The sequence below is a fragment of the Lynx canadensis genome, chromosome D1, assembly GCF_007474595.2.
Source record: "Lynx canadensis isolate LIC74 chromosome D1, mLynCan4.pri.v2, whole genome shotgun sequence".
Classification (NCBI taxonomy): Eukaryota; Metazoa; Chordata; class Mammalia; order Carnivora; family Felidae; genus Lynx; species Lynx canadensis.
The window spans coordinates 24,189,747-24,207,142 of NC_044312.2; positions in this window are offsets into that span (position 1 = coordinate 24,189,747).

Below are 17,396 nucleotides of genomic sequence, written 5' to 3' on the forward strand. Positions count from 1 at the left end.
AGACAGAGCATGAACGGGGGAGGGGCAGAGAGAGAGGGAGACACAGAATCGGAAGCAGGCTCCAGGCTCTGAGCCATCAGCCCAGAGCCTGATGCGGGGCTTGAACTCACAGACCGTGAGATCGTGACCCGGGCTGAAGTCGGACACTCAACTGACTGAGCCACCCAGGCGCCCCTGTTTCCATGTATTTTTTGATTTCCTCTTTGATTTCTCAGTTGACCCCTTCATCGTTTAGCAGTATGTTATTTATGGCCAGTGTATTTGTGTTCTTTCCTGATACTTTCTTGGGATTGACTTCTAATTTCATAGCATTGTGGTCAGAACAGATGCGTGGTATGATTCTGATCTTCATGAATTTGCTGAGACGTGCTTTGTGGTCTAATATGTGATCTATTTGGGAGAATATTCCAGGCATACTTGAAAAGAATGGATATTCTGCTGTTTTAAGATGTAATGTTCCGTTAGATCCAGGTAGTCCAGTGTGTCATTCAAAGCCACTGTTTCCTTACTGATTTTCTGTTTGGATGATCTGTCCACTGATATAAATGGGGGTATTAGAGTTCCCTACTATTATTATATTACTACCAATTACTTCCCTTCTGTTTGTTATTAGCTGCTTTATATATTTGAGTGCAGCCATGTTGGGTGCATAAATATTTACAATTGTTGTATCTTCTTTTAAAAAAATTTTAAATATTTATTTATATTTGAGAGAGAGAGAGAGAGAGAGAGAGAGAGAGAGAGAGAGAGAATGCACAAGCAGGGGAAGGGCAGAGAGAGAGATGGAGACGGAATCAGAAGCAGGCTCCAGGCTCCGAGCTGTCAGCACAGAGCCCGACGTGGGCTGGGTGAACCCATGTGTTGAACCCATGGACTGTGAGATCATGACCTGAGCTGAAGTTGGTCGCTCAACCGACTGAGCCACCCAGGCGCCTCATATAATTGTTGTATCTTCTTATTGGACTGGATTGTTCCCTTATGATTATGCGGTGTCCCTCTTTGTCTCTTGTTACAGTCTGTTTCAAAGTCTATTTTGTCCAATATAAATATTGCTACCTCTGCTCTTTCTTTACTTCCATTTGCATGATAAATGTTCTTCCATCCCCTGACTTTCAATCTGCACGTGTCTTTTGGTCTGAAGTGAGTCTCTCGTAGGCCACATATAGATGGGTCTCACTTTTTTATCCATTCCATCATCCTATTTGACAGTTTCATCAAGTTCCCTCCAAAGCTCTTCTGACAAGACCCTACATATTCCAGGCTCCTCTTGTCCTTCTCCTGCCCCAGACTTAGACTCCGCTATTTTTTCAAGAAGTTCTGCCTTCTTTTAGTGGGAAATCATAGTGTAAAACTACAATCAAAGCAATAAAAATGCTCATTTTATTTGGTTGTTCATTTTTTATAGGCCTTCAGGAGATATTTAATATATATAATTCATCCAAAGATTTTTTTTTTAATGCAGGAGGGTTGTTCAGGTTGTTTAGCCTGATTTATCACAAGAAAATGAAGTGTATTGCCCACTGTTGAATGTAGAGCATCATACTATATTCCTACACCAAGGATGGCAATCTAAAATTTAATATGCATGGTTAAATCAATTTTTAAAGTCAATCTTCTATTTGTGGACATTGGGGTTTTTTCAAAATAGATTTGTATGAGCAGCAGTTTCTATAACTAAATCTTTGTGATAATCCTAATGATTTCCTTAGTTTGTTTCTTTTAGTGGAATTGCAGGTTCAAATTTTTTGAATATTTTCATGGCTTCGAAATAGATTTCAAGTCACTTTCGGTTCCCTTATTTATTTTTTTCTATTTTGCTTAAGGTCTTAGAAGAGAGAAGACATTGACAATGGGACTTAAGTATTCTAATATTTTTCACTGCAAATTACTGTATTGGCAGACCCCTGGTTTATATCTGATAGGAATCGCGTCAGATTATTAGATACCCTAGAAATTAATCAACGCTGAGCAAAGCCATAAAACTCAGTTCCTGAATCTTTCACAGGAAGAAGCATGCTTTGGATCCGGCTGGATCCAGTTACGTGAGGCACAGCCTGAACAGCCAGACATTATCCAAGACATGGACTTACCTTAGTTGGAGAACAAATGAGATGAAAACACTTTAGATAAACACTTTAGATAAAAACACAGCCCCTCTAGTGTAGAGGCTGCAGACAGCTATGTCGACCAAAGCGACCCTCAGGCTCCTCATCTGCTAACCCCTCCCACCCAAGAAGCAGCCTAGACTCTGGACATCACGCCTCCCCATTTGTAACCTTTTCTCAGTAACCAGTGAACTGCGTGGGGGAGCCCTGACTTCATGCACTTAGTTGCGCCAGACCAGAGACCTCACCCTTCTGAAATGAGCCCAGGCAGCAGTGTGTGCCTTGGCCTGTGTGCCAGCAGCAACTGGGACGACAATCGTTGTCCTTGGCATGGATCCCTGGCCCTGGATGTTAAGAAAGGCCCGGTTTTCTTGGGAAGATGGGGGCACGGGCTCTATACATGATGGCCGTTTCACAAGGCCGACATCATGAGGGAAGGGGGCCTGGCATTAACACAGCTGGCAACCCACAGTGTTAAATTGTCCATAAAAGCGGTTGTTAAAGCCAGGAGGAAAAAAAAAAAAAAAAAAAAAAAAAAAAAAGCAGCCCTTCTGCAGACACTCTCTGGGCTGCTTATTCAGGAATTTCACAAAAGCTTAAGGCCAATAATGAGGCCTGCGCTACTCCTCCGCGCCCGTCTCAGCGTGACCGGCAGACCACGTGGTCCCTGTACATTGAGGCCTAATTGATGAGGTTCTGATGGTTTAAATGGAGCTCTGATTGCGGAGTTTGAAGGAACTTCTGCCAGTTAGGGCTCCGGAGGTGAGGGGAAATTTTTACGCTCCATTCCCAGAGCTCGGCTAATGACTGTTAGGAAATGAAAACTAACTTGGGGAGAAATGGAGGGGGCCGGGGAGGGGAACGAAGGCCTCCAGGCCAAATTCTGTAATCTGATCGTCCCTTTGCAGCAGGAGACCCGAGAACAAAATGCCCCTGGAATACCTTTTGCTCATTCAGCGCCTGAACACTAGTCAGCTCGTTTCAATTCAGATTGTGGATGGTGCGTCTGGTTCGGGAAGGTTACATTAATCGGAAGAGCAAATGCCTTAGAAATGAGGTGCGGTGGTCGCATCTCGATCAGTTGTCAAATGCTTCCCCGCGCGGCGTGGCAGCAGACAGAGTGGCCCAGATCCTGGCTCAGCCACCTAATAGCTCTGGGCAAGTTTCTTCCTTCTCCAAGCCTTGTAATCCTCATGGGCAAAAGTTAGGGTGGACTGGTGCCTTGCGGCATTATTAGGAAGATGACAGGAAATAATGAACACGGTGAGTAGCATGGCCCACGGCTGGCGGCTCAGAGGCCCCACCTTCCCCCTTTTCGCCCCGGCTTCCTTTGTGCTGTGGCGGAGGGCAGGGGACTGGCTGGTCGTCCCTGTTAACAGCGCCAACCACGGAAACAACTGACTTTTATGCTTGAGGGATACCGGGCACTGTGCTGATAGGACAAGGAAAAAGTGTAAGAGGACCCAGATCTGAGGTTGAAAAGTCTGCAGTATATACACTGTCAAGATAGCTTGAAGGAGATTCAGAGAGAAGGTTCTAGAAAGATTCCAAAAGCCAATGATGTATGCAGGCCCGAGTATTTATGGGATGTTGGGGAGCCTGGGAAGAGGAAGGTGCTGAGTGAGGCCCTTTCTGACAAAGGCCAGCTCTCCGAATCCCTCCCCTGGTGGGATAGGACTGTCCTTCCCTGTGCCTTTGTTTTGTTTTTCATTTTTTGAGAAAACTTTCATTGACTTGGGCGTGGGAAGTGGGTTTCTGGAATCTTTCCTCTAGGCCAAACCTCTGGTAGCCCACTGTGCACTGTGGCTGACGTGAGGTCCGTGGCTCGTCTGCACGGCATACTCCTATTCACGCCTACCTCCTTACAAATAAAAAGGTAAAAAGCAGCCAACAGTCACTTTCTCACATTATCATTTATCAACCAGTACTCCGTCTGGTGCCATCTGGATTCTGCCCCTGTCACTGCTAGGGAACTTTGCTTGCCAAGGTCCCGATGACCGATGGCCTGTTGATTATGGAATATAATGACTCTTTTTCCATCTCTATATGCCCTGGCTGCAGAATTAGAGCCCACTAACTCACAGGGAATTCTCTCCCTTGTTTTCTTTGCTAATGTTCCTCCCAGCATGCTGATCTTTGAATTCACTTGCTCAAATACCCCCACAGTTCCAATCCTTTGAGGTCATGAGGACCTGCAATCCAGTGACTGGGGTGGGGGTACGTTCATCTATATTTGTATATATGGACATATATTGATCATATGTATTTGTATATATGTTCATCTATTTGTACCTCTTCCACTTGCCCTATATTTTCCTCACCTTTGCTTTGAGATATATATATATATTATATATAATATATATGCTTTCTGATATGTGCCTTTTAAAAATTATTTTTAATGTTTATTAATTTTAAGAGAGAGAGAGACATAGTGTCAGCAGGGGAGGGGCAGAGAGAGAGGGAGACACAGAATCCAAAGCCATCTCCAGGCTCTGAGCCATTAGCACAGAGCCTGATACGGGGCTTGAACTCATGAACCTCAAGATTGTGACCTGAGCCAAAGTCGGGCGCTTAACCAAATGAGCCACCCAGGCTCCCATATAAATTTCTATCATTGTATTTATATTATTATATATTTTTCATATGGTAATTTCCAGGGCCTTCTTTTTAAGCTCCCAGGCTTTCTTTACTTTGCGTCCTGTTCCTATTTCATGGTTGCACTTTTTTCTTATTTGAAAACAGAGAGAAAGATATTTTTCTCTCTGAACAGTCTCTGTTTTTGCTCGATTGTGTTCATTTAGATGTTTTGTTTTCTGTTTTTCGTATTATAATCTATCTTCAGATGCTTGGTAATCCTTGATTTCAGCTCTTGCTTCAGGATCTTCCTTACCAAGCTTATGGGAAACCCTGAGTGAGTGACTGTGGTTCATGTAGACTTTGAGTGATCCGGCTGGGCCAGTGAGTGGAGAAACATCTAGGGTCGGTTTCTTGAGGTGTCTTCTCTTGGCATGGGTCAGATTCCGCAGAGAAGCTTCTACTAGTCTCTTGTTTAGTGGGTGAAGAGCCGATTGCCCTCATTCGTGGAGGTAAATAGAAAAATAGGGGGCGCCTGGGTGGTTCAGTTGGTTAAGCATCCGACTTTGGCTCAGGTCACGATCTCACGGTTTGTGAGTTTGAGCCCCCTCACGTTGGGCTCACTGCTGTTAGCGCAAAGCCCACTTTGGATCCTCTGTTCCCCTCTCTTTCTGCCCTACCCCTGACTTTCGCGTGCTCTCTCTCTCTCTCAAAAATTAAAATTAAAAAAAAAGAAAGAAAAAGAAAAAGAAAAATAGGGCAGGAGTTGTCAGCATCCAGTATCCAAGCAATGCACTGACGTACCCTGTTTTTAGAATACTGACTCCTGTCCTTCCTGCGCCCTGTGCCCACCAGTACAGAGCGCTTCTGCTGCCTCTCTCAAAACACCAATCTCCAGTCTTGCACCAGGTTGAGGGAAAGATTGGCAAGACACCAACCCGGGTTAGTGAGAGGATCTGACTGCTTCTTAAATCAATTTTCAACCAGTCCTCATTAATTTAGGTCTTTCCCTTCAAACTGGCTTCCAGGGTGCTTTGTTTCCTCAATTCCTGAGTCTTTCAGAGATTCTGGTATAAATTGGGTTTGCTCTTAACTCTCCTTCTTGCTTGTTTGGGATTCAGTTTTCTCAAGCCTCCGGAATAGGTTACTCATTGTCTATTTGATTTACACCCTTCAAAATTGTATTGTTTTCTCTTCTCCTGTCTTCCCTATCTTTCGAGGGCTTTGCTTTTAAAATACCTTTAGAGTTTTGCTAGTGAGATTTCAGGAGAGAATAGAAGTAGCTGCAGGTGACCAATGTCTCCCCTTACCCCATCCTCTTTCATTTGTTTTACGCAGCTGAGCTAGTAACACACTCTTACAGAGCAGTAACATTTCTAAGACTCTTGATTTCTGAAGATATCTTTGTTTACTTTTCATACTTGAATGATAATATGGCTGGGAATAGTGTGTTTCTGTTGTTCAAAAATTATTTTTCGTCATTACTTCAGAGGTAATCTCTATTATCTTCTTGAAAGAAGTGCTGCTAGTAATAAATCTTACTCCGTCTTCTTCCCATCCCTTTGGAGGTCATCGTCTCCAAATCTCCATACGCCATTGTGGTTTTCTCTAGTCTTTGACATCCTGAAACGTCGCTTCTCAATTTGCTGTAAAAGGTATGAGAAAACCTAAATGTATCCCTCGTGTCTCTCACTTCTGCGTTGGGGGGATATTTCTTCCACTGGATGTTCTGCTTCACTAGCTGGCTCCACAGCTGTGTCCACTCTGTTCATTTATTGAGCATGTTGACCGTGCTTCTTTGTGTAGGTGCCCTAACTGCTGCTGGGTGCCTCATGTCATGAATCCTGTCTTATCCTGCTACTATATTAAAAATATCTCCGTCTACCGATTTTGGCAGAAATGCCTCTTTCTGGTGGTGGTCTTCCTCAGATACTGATGTTTCATCATGAACTTATCACCTTCTCTTAAAATGTTGGTCTTGATGACGGTCTTCCGTGACTCGGCACTGCTGAGTACTGCTCAGTACTACTGAGTGGGTGTTCTAGAAACTGGTTTGTGGTGAGTTGATGCCCCTCTTCTCTTTGTGTCACCAGACACAGGGCACTGCTCCTCCTCTCCAGCCCCAGCCTTCAGGTAGAGGAGGGGCCAGACTGCATGGTTGTTCTTTCTGTTCTCCAACCAAACGTCAGGTGCTGGTTATATCTGCCATCTTAGAACAACTCTCCAGAATGAAGCTTTGTACCCTCATCCAGTCTGACCCATCTGCGTTCCACGTGTGTGAGATTCTTCATAATAGCTGGCCCACAGATGGGCCCCCTTCTCATTTTCCATTATTATTATGGATTGTTTAAAGATTTAAAATTAAAGCTTTTCTGTAATTTCTATGAATGTGGTAAAAATGTAGCCTGCAGCTTACTCATGCCAGCATTTTTTACCCAATCCAAGATTTTTATTCAAAAATAGATGCCGTATTCACACCTCTGCCTGCTTTGATTTGGCCCCTACTTCATTACATCCCCCAAACTTCCCTTGCTAATGTTATCTGTATTTTCCATATCGAAGAAGTCAATAACATTTTTAGTTCTCAACTCATTAGATTCCTCAAAAGTCTTTAACTTAATCAACAGTAGCCTCCCTCCTTTTTCTTAGCTCTTGTGAAATCTTAGTGTCTTTATTTTGCCCTGTCTCTCTGGTTGCTCCTTCTCAGTCAGTGTGAGCTGCCCCTACCAGATCTGTGAACACTGGAATTTTGCCCTCTTCAGTTTTGAGACTTCTTTCTTTTCTTAATGACTTCATCTACTTAGATAGCTTTTAATTCCATCTAGAATATTAAATGATGTCTCCAAAGGGAATATATGCATATTATCTATCATCTATCTATCTACCTATCTAATCTATCTCATGTATATATATATATATATATATATATATATATATATAGTTTCAGATATATATAGTTTCAGATCTTTCTTTTGTGGTTCAATTCAAGAATTCAATTGTCTGTGTAATGTAGTTCCTCATTGTCTTACAGGTATCTCACAGTAAGATCATTAAGTCAATAATCCACATCAGAAAATTGTCCCTCTTTTTGGTACTCCACTGGTCTTTAATATATACTGTCAATCATATATATGGGTATATATGTACACACATATATATGAATTACTTCTGTGCCTCCCCCAATTTCTTTATTTCTGCAACTTTATCACAAGCTGGTTTTCCTGAGGACACAGACCCTGGGTGGATCTTAGCAATTAGTGGGCAGGTCATTTACCAGGGAGTGCTTTGGGTATCAACACTTTGGAGTGGAAGGAAACAGAAGTGAGTAGGAGGAGAAGCTGGACCACAATGCAGTCCCAATAAAGCCTTCATCTGAGCACAGAGGGAGCTGTATAGCTGCATAGTCCTTTGGAGTTGTCTTGAGATAAGAGGAGAAAGCTGGGCGTTTGTACCCCATGCTGAACAGTTATTAGGCACGAGTTGCTTCTGGAAGGTGTGACCTTGGGCACAGCAATTATCAAGGCAATCCTCAAAGAAGACTGACAACTGAGGTCCACCTCCTGGCAGCACTCCCAGCTGCTGGGGGTATAAGCTCTTTGTCCCTGAAGAGGGATCTGGGTAGTACATTATAGTGTCCACCACACTTATTTTGGGGGTCCCTGAAACAACATCCTATCTGATTTCTCTGAGCTTCCAGTCTCCCCACCTCCAACCCACCCTAATCTATTTTCACTCAGCTATTAGAATGAACGTTTTTTAAAACAGATATGTTGTTAGATCATTTCCATGGCTTCCCATTGCCTTCCAATTACAGCTGAAGCCCTATTAACAGTATGCTATAAAGCTCCTTCATATTTTGTCACTTATGTATTTCACAAGGCTCAGCTTTGACCACATCCACATTCCTGCCACGTCCAAATACTTGTTTTCTTGAACGTTGCATTGTTTTTCCCGTCCCTGTGCAGCTAAACATTCTGTTGTCTCTGGTACTAATGATACCTTCTTTCTGAATCACCTGCTGTTCTTCCATCCTTCCTTTAAAATTCAGCTTGGACGTCATCCCCCCCCTGGGAAATCTTGCCTAACTTCCACTGCTGACCGAATGCTCACCCTATGTGTTCTTATGGCCTTCTTTGGTTACCTCTTTCGTAGCACCAATGATAGCAGGTTTTTCCCCTATTCGTCTGATTCCTTCATTACACTGAAATTTTGTCAGGGCCAGGAGCTAAGTCTTTCTCAACATCATACCCGCAAGTCTAGTGTAGTAACCGCACAAGATTCTGGCTACCAATTATAATGCGGGTGTATGGAGGAGGTTCTCCCACCCATTCAACAGCTCTCTGGACACCAGCTGGGTGTCCTACTCTGACACTACTTACCCAGCAATCGCCTCAGAATATAGGCTGAGGGGTCAGTCCACAAGACTGCCTACCATCCCTGGTACACTTCCGAGGCTACTCACAAGCCCAGGTTGTTAACCTGTGTTTCTGACTGGTGATAAATCAGAGGTTTCCACAACCCCCACCTTGGGTTCAATTAATTTGGCTCATAGAACTCAGGAAACCCATTTACTCACTAGATTACAGACATATCAGAAAGGATATTGAAAGATGTGAATCAATAGCCAGATGAAGAAATACATAGAGTGAGGTCCTAAACAAAGGAGTTTCTGCCCTTGTGGAGTTTGGGGCCCAGCATGGTGGCATATGTGGCAGCATTCTGATTCCTCAGGCTGGAAGCTCTCCAAAATCCACCCCCTCCTTTTTTTTTGGGGGGGGGGGGAGTTAAATATTTTATAGAGGTCTCATGACATAGGCACGGTTGATTAAATCATTGGCTGTTGGTAGTTGATTCAACCTGCAGCTCCTCTAGCCTCCTTGGAGGTGTGCCTTGGAGGGGGGAGTTGAAAATTCCAACCCTCTATTCATGATTGGTTCCCCTGGCAACCAACCCCTATTCTTAGGTGCTTTCAAAAGTCATCTCATTAGCATAAACCCAGTTGTGGGAAGGGGCTTGTTATGAATAACAAGACATCCATTTCACTTTTTTGGCTCTGAAGCTTTTCAGAAACTGGATAAGAGACAAAATATTGTAACAAAAGTTGTTCCCATTGGCTTTTACTGCTCAGCAAACTCTTAGGGTTTGGGGACCGGTGAGCCAAAAACCATGGACAAAAGCTAAGTCAATATGGAAAATGTACTTTGGTCATCTGAATGACCAAATATACATTTCCCATAAATCACAATGTCAAAAACTGATTCAAAGCGTATATCCCGGAAGTATTGGTGGAGTTAATCAGTACGTAAATAAAGATGTCATAAAAATAGTGAGCCCAGGGTTGGGTTAGCAGGGCGTTGTGTACTGTGATGTTTCTTCTGAGATAGTTCAGTTGTGCTTGACTGAATTATACCAAGCAGACTGGACAGACTTTCGTAAAGCCAGACCAAGGCAGAGAATTCAGGGTCCCCCACTTGCAACACGTCATGGAGAAGAAAGACTGGAATTTGAGTCAGAACTTCTGGTATCAATGTCTCCTTTTTCATTTATTAGCAATGTGACTTGGCAAGTAAGTTAACTTCCCTGTGCCCTTATAACCTAATCTGTAGCAATACAGGATTAGATTACATCACCCCTAAAGGCTCTATAAAATTAGATTATTGAATTGCTTGTCAAGCAAATATCTGATTGTCCTCTGGAAAGTTCCACTCTAAAGTCAAGTCTAAATTGGAGATTCCTGCCTAATCTTGCCCTACAAAGTCATTGCTCCCATTTTACCTGACAACTCCAGAGCACTTTTCTTTGCACCTGACCCGCTTGCCTGGGGGTGAGGTCATGCACATATCTAAATTCCAGATAAGCCTTTTACTAGTGAAAAAAAGACCTGGGGCCTGTCCTGTGATGTCAGCAACACCTCAGGTCCCAGGAAGTGTAGGTAAAAAGTCTGTAGGCCTCACTGTCACTGAAGGAGAACAGAATATGTGACCCCCCCAAATCTGCCACTTTGGTGTGTGGCTTATTTTGAACTGAAGGCCATCAAGACCCAGCAAACTCAAGAAAAACTTTACCTTGCGCTGAACTAATTAAAAGCATTTAGATAGGGGGTCTGGTTCAGAAAGAGAGCTAAGTTTTATCTGAATGACCTATCTGTATGGCAGGGCAAACATCTAATTACCAAGTATCTGTTCTTATTGTCCTACGAACTCCCCTCTTCCCTTTTGAAGCCCCGGACTCCATCCCTCCTAGCTCAGGGTGGCAAAATTTGGTGTCTTTCCTCGTGCCAATTGCCTGACTTTTCCTTGGGTATCATATTTTTTGTGGCTTCCATACATACATAATTAAATTTGTTTTTCTCTTGTTAATCTGTCCTATATCAATTTACTAGCTAAAGAACAATAAAAGGGTAAAGAAAAAATTGGCCTGCAAAACATCATAAGAATATTCTGGATGACTCTGGGTGTTATTGGACACTAAAGACTCTGTCTTCTCCAAGGGAATCTTATAACTGTTAGCTTTCCATGGCATCTATGTGGAAACGGGCATGCACTGGGGGACTCAGCAGAATTTTATTCCCTTCCAAAATTAGAGGAAGAAAGGAAATTCATAAATCGGTACTATAGAAATGTTGACTGTTATTTATCTCATTTAAAAAATACGTTGGATTTTGAAATAAATACAACATATATTCCCAATGTAATGTGCAAATTGTTTCATGCTATATGGGAAGCGTATAATACATGGATCACCTTTCCCATAAATGGTAATTTCCACTTTATTTTACAGATGGAAAAACAGAGGCACCAAAAAGTTATGTGTCTTGCCTAGTATCTCAATGTTTGTTATGATGGTGATGAGAACATTTCAATTTATTGAAATTAACTGTGCTCACGGGTATGCATCCTTTCCTTAGAATTTTTCTCTTTCTCGGGAAAAACAATCTTTAAATAGCTTTGGTCCAGCAGATTGCAAAACATGTTTTTGGCTGCATATTTTGAATACCACATCAGAACACAATTCTGGTGAAGAGAAAAGTTATGGGAAAATAAAATCCTGTTCCCGGTTCACTTGATGCTTCAAGAGCAATGTGTTCTGGGTCTTCTGATCACCCACAAGTGTCATTGCCTATGTCTAAGAGCATCTGTGTCTAATGAAGGGACAACCCACCATGTGGCTGTGCTTAAGACTGAGGGTCACTTTGCCTCTCCCCTTTACCTGCAAAGTATCTCTTTATTGATTCTGTGTCTAGTTCTGCCAAGGGTGTGATGGTGGCCCATGGATGCATAAATTGTTTGTACTTGGAGAGGTGGACCAAGAATATGGCCAGTCACTTACCTTTAAAGAACAAGTATATATACAAAACAAAACAAAACAAGACAAAAAGACCAAGTATAGAAAACTGGTAGTTCCACATCTCTCTCCCCCCCTATACACACACACACACACACACACACACACAACCATAGTTAAGACTGTAATCAAGGTTGGCACCCAAAAAGGCAAATCATAAAGAATGTAGATACTCTGTCCCTGGTTCACGATAGGCGATATTATTAAACTGATATTCCAGAGAGGTGATCATAAACCCCAGGTTAATAACAGTACCCAGAAAAGACACAGTTATTAAACCGGAGAGTTGGGGAGAAGGGACCAGGAAGGTGATCATTCTATAAGAAAAAGAAAGACTCACTTAACCTTGATCAAGGTATAGTGACAGTATGAGCTTTTGAAAATGTCCTCTGAGATCATGAATAAAAGGTTTGAGATAAGTGGCAATTACAAAAATAAGAGTGCATCCTTGATGTAATACATCTCGTGTATTAGAGTTGTTTAATAATACCTTCACTGCGTCTCTCCAGTAACAAAGTCTGGAATTCCCAAATTAGCCATTGAGGGTTTCAAAGAGTTTTCCCAGATACCTTTATTTTCCTTTATTAGTATGCTAGCTATTCTTCTGTGCTATCCATTTTGTAGAAAGAAAATGCTTCTGTTACTGTATGGCTAAGAGACCAATCTGTTACATGAGGTGAAATTACCCAAGGTATGCTTTGGCCCCGCACACACGAACCCTTCCTAGGATATTGATTTGATGTGTTCCTAATGACACAATCCACTTAGGGAATATTCCAGCAGGTTGTGGGAAAGAGACACCCAGAGAAAAGGCCCTTGGTCCACCTCATACCCCGCAGTGGGAATCGGAATACTTTGGTTTCAATTACATTTAATACCTTTTGCTTCAACAGCCCGTGGCCTGCTGTGATTAAATATTGATGCTGTTCTTTCAATTTGGGCTTCTGTTTTACTTTTTTTTTTTTTTTTTTTTTTTTTTACCTTCGCTATTGGTTGTCTTGTCTCTGGGGAAAGGGTGCTCCTAACATTCTCCAAAGAAATTTATATATATGCAGCCCAAACCTTAATATTTTGTTCTTTTAAAGAAATCGATCAAGACATCCTTATAACTGCCGTGGCCAGTAAAGATGCTTATTCTGTACCATGCTAACCAAGGTGTGTGTTTAAAAGTGGACTTCTTGGCAGAGGCATGCTCTAGATGGCTTTATATCGATGCCAGCACAGTCCCAGCACGTAGTAGGTGATCAGTAACAATTTAGTTAATTTAACTAAATGAAAAATGGCCAGTGTCTCTCTTCTGTCTTCATTTGTCATTATTCATCTAGAGATTCCTCATCATGTAAATCATGGCGAGTCTAATACTTCCATCCTTTTAGAGATGAGATAAATAACTTTTCCAAAATTCATATAAATGGTTATCAGTGGTGCTGGGGCTAAAACCCAGGTGTCCAACCGCTTCAGATCCATACAGCTGAATTCGAAGGTATTTATTTGTTGTTGTTGTTTGTTTTGTTTTTCCTACTGGATATGACCTGTGAAGGGAGGTGCCTCCATACCCATTTGACTAAAGAAACAAAAGGGGAAAAAAGAGGAAGCTCCAGATGCTGTCCTACGTATCTGAAGCATAGATTAAACCTGATTTATAGGGAAAGGCGTGTCTCCAAATAATTCACAGGCACTGTCTGTTCCTAGCGAGTGTAAACAAACCAGAGCAGTAATGAATTCTTGGTGGTTACTGAATTCAGCCTGCTGTGGAGAAGCAAAATGATTTGCTTTAGTGGATTCCTGATGGGTTGACCAGCTGCCCAGAATTGAGATCCAGTAGCCAGAGGGGTGCAGGAAATGGAGAACTAAATCTCAGCTTCCCACGGTCCATCAGTGTCCCGTGCAAAGGGCAGGTTGGAACAATTTGCTGCCCCAGGGAGATGGTCGGAGATGAAGGTTTGAGAAGGTTGTGCCTGAGCTGGCAGTACAGGACCTGGTTCTTAGACACTGAGCCTCGCCTCCTTTGCAGATGTCAGGAGGAGTGGTGGGGAGCAAGACACTCCTCCCCCCAGGCCAGGCATAATTGATGTGTTTCTGCTAAGCCAGGCTCCCTGTCTCCTACATCCTGCATAGGGAAAGGAATACTTAGGGGGCGGTCAGTTCCTCCTTCCCCTCTCATCTTTCTGAAGGGAAGCACCTCGTGGAATTGGGAATACTGTAAGAAGGACCTGAGTGTGTGCCCCCATCCTGCTCCTTTCTCTCTGCCTCTTTTGAGTGAATCTGGTGGATCTCAGTGCTGAATGCACACCATCATCATCTAGTGGGGCTTCCAAAACCCACTCATATCTTGGCCCCAGTCCCAGAGATTAGACCTCAGTTTACCTGTGGTCGAGCTCCGGGCACTGATGGCTTTCGAAGTTCCCTGGATGGCCCTAATGTACAGCCAGGACTGAGAAACGATCAGCTGAGCTGTCCCCCGGAAAAATAAACTCCTCTCTGCCTTTCCTTGTAGCAAGCCATCTGCACTTGCTGGAGGGATGTTGCAGGCTGAATTTCACCTCCTCAAAATTCTTGCCTACCGAAGCCCAGTACCCCAGAATGTGACCCTATTTGGAGAAAGGGCTTTTAAAGAGGCAATTAAGTTAAAATCAGGCCGGTAGGGTGGGCCCTACTCCAATCTGACTGGTGTCCTTATAAAAAGAGAGGATTTAGGACATAGACACATGCGGAGAAAGGACCACAGGAGGGTGCAGCGAGAAGATGGCCAAGGAGAGAGACCCCAGAAGGAACCAAATCTTCTGACACCTTGTTCCTGCACTTCCAGCCTCCAGAACTGTCAGAAAAGAAATGTCTGTTGTTTAAGCCACCCAGCCTGTGGTATTTTGTTACGGCAGCCTGAGCAGACTAATTCCAGGGCTGTCTGTGATGTCTTGCGGCAACAGGGGTGAGGCTGTCATTTTAGGGAAGGCGTTAGCAAACCCAGTTGCAGTGACACATTTAAAAAGACTTCTTAAGCATGTTTTACCAGTAATAAAGCTGACTTTCCCCCCTCCATCTCTCTAGTATGTTCTATGTATATATTTGTTTAAGTTTTTATTTTAATTACAGTTTGATGTGCTATATTTCTTGTTTTTAATTATTTTTTTAAGTTATTTATTTTGAGAGAGAGCATGATCGGGGAGGGGCAGAGAGAGAGAGAGAGAGGGAGAGAGAATCTCAAGCAGGACATGCTCATGCTGACGGCATGGATCCTGATGTGGGACTCGAACTCACAAACCATGAGATCATGACCTGAGCAAAGTCATGAGCCGGGTGCTTAACTGATGAGCCACTCAGGCGCCCCTCATTTTGTTCCAGAGTGGAAATGTGGTAAGTGTGGTCAGCTTTCAGTTGAAACCCTGGGATGAGGTATTTGCATCTTTGGCCTAACTCCTTCAGGTGCCATTAGTTATTTTTGCACTTGAGAGCTATTTCACATTGTTGTCGCTTCACATCCCAGAGAGGGCCAAAGAAGCCAACTCCAGTGAACGTTTGGAAATAGGCTCACCCTTTGTGCCAAGGGCTTTTCTTCCTTATATTTAAGACGTGGAGTGAAAACGGAAATAGCTTCTGCAAAGTTGTATTCCATTTATCTTAAAATCTTTAAAACATCCATACGTCAATATCTACAAAATATTTGCATGAAAAGAGATGCGTTTCTCAGGATAAATTAAAACCAAAGGGGCTAATAGCATGTGCCATGCTGTTAGATGCTTCAGGAGAATCATGCGTAGTTCTTACCCTGTAGAGGCTTCAGGATCCACTGTAACCAATCACAAGCCCTGAATTTAAGAAGCCACAGTTTAATTGAGGAAGTTATCAGCCTATTTTCTTGGGACGGTTGATGAAACCCATCTTTTTCCTCAATGGAGAATCCCAATGGAGAGCAGAAGGAGCATCAGGAAGGCTCTTTTTTTCCCCCACTCTAGAGCTGTATAAAAAGTATCAGCTTGGTGGGAGATGTTTTCAGCCACCCAACCCACACAGAAAACCAAGAATGATGTGTTGTCTGTACTGAGAATGATTGTAAACAGTGCATCAGCTCATTGTAGCAGTGCTATTCCCAAATTCCGTAAGTGGTCGTGGATGCTTTAACCAGGCAGCACAGCGCAAAGTGACTAATCTTCTATGCAGCTGCAATGTTAATGGGCCAACTGTGTTATTGCACATTTGCCTGGAAGGAACAGCGGTGCCTAAATGGATTGCTATGATTTTGAATACAGACAGAAGGACCCACCACCACGAACCCATGTTAGCAACTGACACACCATACACTAGGATGGGGCCTCGTCGCTATCTTGCCCCTCTCAGCTCCTGGAGGCTGGCAGATCTGGTGCAAAAAGACAGACGAGAAAGAGAGCAACTTGAAAGAGAGAGAAGCTTGTAGACTTTTCCTCGGGCATTCAGATGAGGCAACCACGTTCCGGTGTGTACTGACTTTGCCATAAGACAAGCCAATGATCTGTGGCTGAAGGTCAGCAGGCATGGATGGATCAGATCATCTGGTGGAAAAATGAAAAGGGATTTGAAGTCAGGACTCAGAATTTGCTGCTGATTCTTAATAGTAACTTAAGCTCTTGCCCTTGTCTCTTTTTCCATCTTTGAACACAATGATTGTCTCTCATTAACTTCCAGAGGAAGACTACTTACGCTTAGAAATTAATGTTCTTTGCCAAAGCTCAACAGAGGATGAATGTCAGGTTTGTTCAACGCCATCACCTTGCATGCATGGTGATTTTTGTGGCCCCAGATGCTAGGGGTGCTGGGGTACAAATGCAGAGTCAGGGTTTATGCTAAGGGAAGGACGGGTTTGGGGAGATTTTTCACTTCCCTCTTTCACTTTGCATCATCCTCACTTGTACCCATCATCATTTTTCAGACAAAATTAGAGGAAAGTAAACAATTGTCTAAGGAAGCCCTCCAAACAAAAGTAAATCAAAGGCAGCAGGATGCTGAGAAACTTGTATAGGAGGAGTGGAGACTATGTCATCTTTATTTCTTGGTGATGGGAGCCAGATTTACCGACTTTAAGTATAAAATGCTGGGAGAAGGATGGGCATCATTGCTTTAATGATCAGAAGCCTTCACCCTATTCCTTGGGCCCTTGATGAGGGAACAGTTAAGATCACTATGACACATTCTGATAGTGAACGAATTTCTCCTTCACAGTAGTTAGCAACATTAACTTTTAAATTATTCAGGTGGCCAGATATTCTTTGCTAAATATTAGTCAAGTTTGTTTTTCTTTCCAGGTATTTCTCCTCTTTTCCCTTTTCCCACATTTGAGCATGGCCTGTATAATGGAATACTACTCAGCAATGAAAAAAGAATGAAACCTTGCCACTTGCA